General features: G+C 27.1%; 1 protein-coding gene across 9 annotated transcripts in view; it reads right to left on the reverse strand.

The window, feature by feature from the left end:
- Positions 1-4590, reverse strand: part of LOC119612469 (C-terminal-binding protein) — a 36206-nt gene extending 31616 nt beyond the window's left edge. For 4 of the 9 annotated variants that reach the window (XM_037968326.1, XM_037968312.1, XM_037968319.1 and 1 more), the window contains exon 1: positions 4458-4590. The gene's annotated coding sequence lies outside the window, so the exon portion shown is untranslated. Of the gene's footprint in view, positions 1-3693; positions 4321-4457 lie in introns of those variants that run through there. The other 5 variants (XM_037968301.1, XM_037968293.1, XM_037968286.1 and 2 more) reach the window with 5 other exon arrangements.
- Positions 4591-6000: the final 1410 nt, after the last annotated feature.

The raw sequence follows: 6000 nt of genomic DNA on the forward strand, positions 1-6000 counted from the left end.
TCACTAAACATTCAAGTAACTTAGTATTTTGCTGAGCACAGACCCATGGTCGACAAAGATGAGCTCTCTGAAAGAAAGCACATTTTGGAAAATACTTAAAGTAAAATTGTCCCAGAAAAAAAAAAAACTTTTTTAACATTTCTGGAAAGATCTCAATTATCAAGAAACTGATAGTATCTCAAGCAAAATATGTATGGATATTTAGTTTCAGTTTATTGATGTCTAAGGTTTCATATATGTATGTTCTTCGAACATTCAGGATCCCGTGATTATAGATATTAAAGATTACTTATGTGCATGCTTACCTAGAAAAGGCCACAGGCTTTGAAAATCAGCTACCACGAATTATTTATCATTTCAAACCAATAACCCTTTAGAAAAAAATACAATGACATCTTAGTCTTTGTTGTCCTTAAAAGGATTAAGAAGCTTTATATAAGCTGATAAGCCAAATTTCATTTAATAGTAAATCTACCCACCTATAATATCAGAAGTGTGAGTAATTGTGAAGTTGGATAAACTGTATTTTTTATGTTTGTTGAAAATAAAAAAAATAAAAACAGCTTACACATTTACAATTTTTAAATTCGTAGCAATAACAAAAATTGTCAGCAAAAAATATGTTTTTTTTGCCTTATGAGTTAACAAAAAAATACATGCATACATACACACATTTAAAAATATATGTACACAAATACAAACTTTTTTCTTCTTAAACCAAAAACTTTAAATGAAAAAAATTCTGTTTTAACTTTTTTAACACGGAAAAACAAACAAAAAAGAAAGTAAAACTGTTTTTTTTTTTTTCTTTTATTAGTTTGTTACTTTAACTTTTTATAGTATGTATAAAAAAAGTATGCTTGTTTGTTAAATGACAAAACAGCTGCATACAAACAAAACAAAAAGAAAAAAAATAAGACGTGCAAACATACATACATACATTTAGTATGTAAGTTTGTCTACATAAAATGTAATGTAATTTTATTTTATAAGTATGTCTCATACGTTTGAAGGAAAAAAGGAAAGAGGCGTCAGTAAGAAAACGAAAGAGAGGTAGAATTTAATATGGGTAAAACTTGTTCAAAAAAGTTTTATGTCGTAATTTTGTTTTTAGTTTTTCCGAGTTTTTATTTTCTTTAAACAGATTTTCTTTTTACTTACTTTTTCTTAAAGTATTACGTTCTTAGGTATGTGTATGTACATGAACATAAATAATAACGCAGACGTCATATTAAACAAATACTGTGTAGATGTAGTATGTATGTATACCTATATAAAGTATTTTTAGTTTAATAAATTTAAAGCAGATATTTTTAAATGCTTGATATAAAAACAAGTAAGAATGTATGTTAAAAATGTGAATTATTTTTTTAGTATAAATTTTTTTCCTTAATTAATGGGGGCAAAGGTAAATATACTCCTATCCGGATAAATTTTGGTAGAGCGATTAACGATGACATTAAAGTTATTTATTCAGAATTTCAAGGTGATAGTAGTGTTTAAAGGTGAATTTCCACCTTAAGTCATTTTCTAAGAGTACTTTGTATGGGGCCTAGGGAAAAATGAGGCCCTATCATTAGGAAAATCGGCAGTATCATTTAGACTTATATACAATTAAGATTTTTCGATTTTTGTAGAGATTGTACAATATTTATCAGAAGTGATTCTGAGCCAATTGGTATACTTTAAGGTGGGTGTAGGATCAATAGGGCGTTGAAAACGTCAGCACAAACGCATAATACACTGCCACTAGAATGATGTTAAGTATTACTATAATATTATATAAACTGTTCGACTAAATACGTGTAATAGATATGTACATACATGTACATGCTTTTCAAATTTCGATCAGTGTTGCAAAGTTTGACCAAAATCCATATAATCCAAACCTATATCCATATAAAAAAATCAATAATTTATTAACCCCCTTATTCACAAACAACATTTTTATTTTTTAAAAGGTTTATAAAACAAAATTTCCATACAAAATCTAATTTATAAACTGTTTATAAAATAAGAATTTTGTTTGTGAATAAGGTTGTAAATATATAAAAAATATTTTACCTAAAAATAAACTAACGTAAAAATGAAAATATAAAACTGACTGCAGTAATTATAAATTTCTGTAAAAATTTCAATTTGTCAAACACCGGATATTGGCAGAACGTCACTTTTGTCGAACTGTATTAACAAAATAGCATCAAGAGTGTTGAAAACCATAAGATCTATCTAATGAATATCTTACTGAAGACAAACAACTAGGTATGTTAATTTTTGTTAAGTTGAACCTGATGCACTTTGTTAAAGTCCATTATCTGTTATAGGGACCTATGAATTTCAACTTTCTTAAATATTGTTTAGTTCAAAATCATTGTAGTCTCGTTAAATTGTTGCATTTTTAAAAAATATACATATTTAAAACTAAATTTTAAGAAACAGAACTTTATTTTTTATTGAGTATTCAATCGAATTCAGAAATGTACATTTACAATAGAAAAAAATCCCTTAACAAAGTGACCAATACCATAAACACATAATTTTTTTTTATACCTACACGTTTTTTATTATTTATATAATGGTTTTCTTTACAAATTTTCTTTAAAATACAACAAATCAGATTTCTTTAAACAAATATTTCATAATTTTGAAAACAAAGAATTTTTCATAAACATGAACAAATTTTCTTTGTACAAACAATAAAATCTTAATCTGATATTCTAAAAATAGATTTTTAAAACAATTTCTTTTAACAACAATAGAAACCAAAAATCAAACGAAGAAACAACCGACTGAGACTATAAATAAAAAGCTATTAAAAATAAATACAATCGAACGAAGAAAAAATCGCAAATAGTATTAAAGCACAAACGGCCACAAAATTTAAAATAAACATAAAAAAGAATTTTATTTTATATTTATACAATTTATACGATAAAAGAAAAAAATATGCATTTGCAATGGAAACCAAGTCAAGGTAGCGAAAAAAAAAAAATAAACAACAAAAATAATTGATTTATAAAGTCGAATAATGAATGCATTAAAAAAACATGTGCTTTTAATGTACAATATAAAAAACAACAAAATATCTGCACCATATAAGCAACACAACAAACAAACAAATATACATTTGGGAAAATTTTGTCTCAAGCGAAAAAAGTACAACAGACAACAACAACAATTACAAACAGGAAAGAAAATACCGCGCAATGCAATGTGTCAAACTACACAAACAACATAAACACACAATACACCAGCTAGTCAGTCAGTCAGTCAACCAGCCAGCCAGTCACTCACTCTTTCAAGCAAACAAGTAACCAGCAGAAATATAGGAGAATGTCAAAAAGAAAACATAGTAGGCAGGCGAATTTGAAAAATACATATTCTGCTTAGTACTCGTTGTTACTTATTTGTGTGTGTGCAAAATTTTAGTAACGAGTAATAGCTACACGGCGAATTGGCTGACAAACGCAAAAAAAAAAATTAATTGTAAAAAAGAAATGTGTGAATGCATAAAAAATATGTACATGTACACATAAAGATTATCATTTTTGATTTTATTAAGATTCTTTCAATATATCAATCACCATTTGCTCTAAAAATAATTATGTTTTTCATATTTATTAAAATTCTTATCTATTTTCATTGTAAAATGCTGTACTTTTTCTCAAGTATTTTCGTCATCATAACACTCACCACACACACACTCTCTTTATAAGAAAAACTTTCACAATATTGAAAAACAACAATGTTTTGCATTAAATATTTTTAAAACGATAATTCAAGTATTTCTTTTATTGTTAATTTATTTCCTTCTGATTAATGCTTCCTTTTCACTACAAAAATGTGTTTTAACAAAAGTGTGGTTGGTCTCTTTTCTTTCGAGTTTTTTCTTTGTCGCGCGGCGGCTACTTTGACCAATAAACATCAAAAAAAAAGTAAGGAAGAAATTAAACAATGCTGTTTTTCGTTTACTTGTTAAAAATTATGTTTTTTTCAATAAAATACACATAAATTCACTATATTTTATTAACTACACACATTTATAGCAATTTTAATAACTTTTATTACTTGAATTAAATTTATTTTATAATTTTTCACGAGTTTTTACTTTTTTTATTCAAGCAACGCGTCCATAAAAATTCCAACTTTACACTCGTACTTTTCAAAATGGCGGAAAATGTTAAAAGAAATCAACGAACACGGCCACTTTTTCTGTTTTTAGTACATTAATGACGCCGATTGCAACCAATTCGCCACTTTCAATATTTTATACTCGTCGTCGTGTTTCTCATCTATTTTTTTTTCATTCGTTAACCACCATCAACGAATATTTTTTTCTTTTTTTTTTTTTGTTTTTTCACCCACAATTTTTTCACTCTTTTACCACACAAAAAACGAATATTTTCTCAATTCTTATTGAATTGTGCAAAGAGATATAAATTGCATATAAAATTTACCATATATTTTGTAAGATTTTTAATAAATTTCTTGCTTTTCGATATACCCGTAAAATATTAAAAAGTGCGGCGTCAATATGAAACAAAAATGTCTGATTACTGCAATGTACAAGAAGCAACTAACAAACAACAACTAATAAGTAAAATGTGATTAACAACGAATTGATGTTTTAGCACAGAAAATAACGAACAATATAGAGTTGTATTTCAGGAACCGTTTTATCTAAGAGGCTTCGCTTTTTAAATTTAATGTAATGACAGAAAAATATGCCAATTTACATAGTTAAGAAGTTTAAGTTTTAACAGAAATTTAAGATATGGAGTTATTATTTTAAACCGTTAGATATATTTCAAATTTATCGAAAACATAAATTTGCAATTTAAGAAGTTATACCAAACATCCATATTTTACGTACCCCCACATTCTTTTTGGGTCAGCTTTTTACGTTAATGATTAAAGTACGTCCTTTTATTTTTTATGAAAAAAAGCAACTTTAGTGGCTTGTTATTAAAGAGTAATTTAATGTTGATGGAAACAAAATACATTTTCTATAGCTCCGAAGTATGGCCTACAATACTACATTGAAAAATTTGTTAAAATGCTACATAAAAAAATAGTTTTGGCCAAAGAAAGTGGTCGTCTGAACCATAGTGCAGTGTACAAAACTCGATAATGTTGTTCATTTTTTTTATTTTTATAAAAACCTTACAATAATATATGTACATACATATTTTGTTTGGAATATGACAATTATAAGGAGGCCGTTATTTATGATTTTTCACCATTGGATGCGGCCTTACAAATGATAACCCATATATGTATATTGTATCAAAAATATATATGGGCAATTTCGTGTCAAGTGACCCAACTCAAAAATCGATTTGGATGAAATTTGCAGCGAGTTTAGTACTATTGTATAGTAGCCAGACACAAATTTTCAGCTCTATCGGTCAAGAACTGCCGGACTTAGAGGGGGTCGTGGCGAAACTCTGCCATGATGTGAACCTACTTACATATATCACTAAAAAATTTCATTGAAACTAAAATCGTGTTATTGTTACCCATGAAAATTTAAGAAAATAATTAGAAAATACCTTTTTTTAATATTGATCCAGCTTACGAATGGTTATCGCTAGACTCAAAATACCTATATTGAAAATCGTTCTAAAACAGAGCAAAGTAAATTTTAAGAGGGGTAACAACACGATTTTAATTTCCATGTAATTTATTAGAGATATACATATGAATGTAGGTTCAGATTATTGCAGAGCTATGCCATGATTCACATAAAATTGTTTGGGTAGATTTGTGTCGCTATACCTATAGGTTGTGCTTATAGAGACTGCCGACAAATGTGGACCGATTTTCATAATATTTAAGAGAGTTATAGAAAAATAATTTGTTTAAAATTTGATAATTAAATATTTTAAACATTATGCTTTTTATTTTGAGGAGCAAAATTTTCGATTAATCGATGCAGAAAATCGATTTGAGTATAAAATTGGTAGTGTAGAATCGATCACAAAATAATCGATTTTTTAC

This window comes from Lucilia sericata, unplaced genomic scaffold (genome assembly GCF_015586225.1).
Source record: "Lucilia sericata isolate MDLA Ls3-8-SP2 unplaced genomic scaffold, ASM1558622v1 Contig000034F_arrow, whole genome shotgun sequence".
Lineage (NCBI taxonomy): Eukaryota > Metazoa > Arthropoda > Insecta > Diptera > Calliphoridae > Lucilia > Lucilia sericata.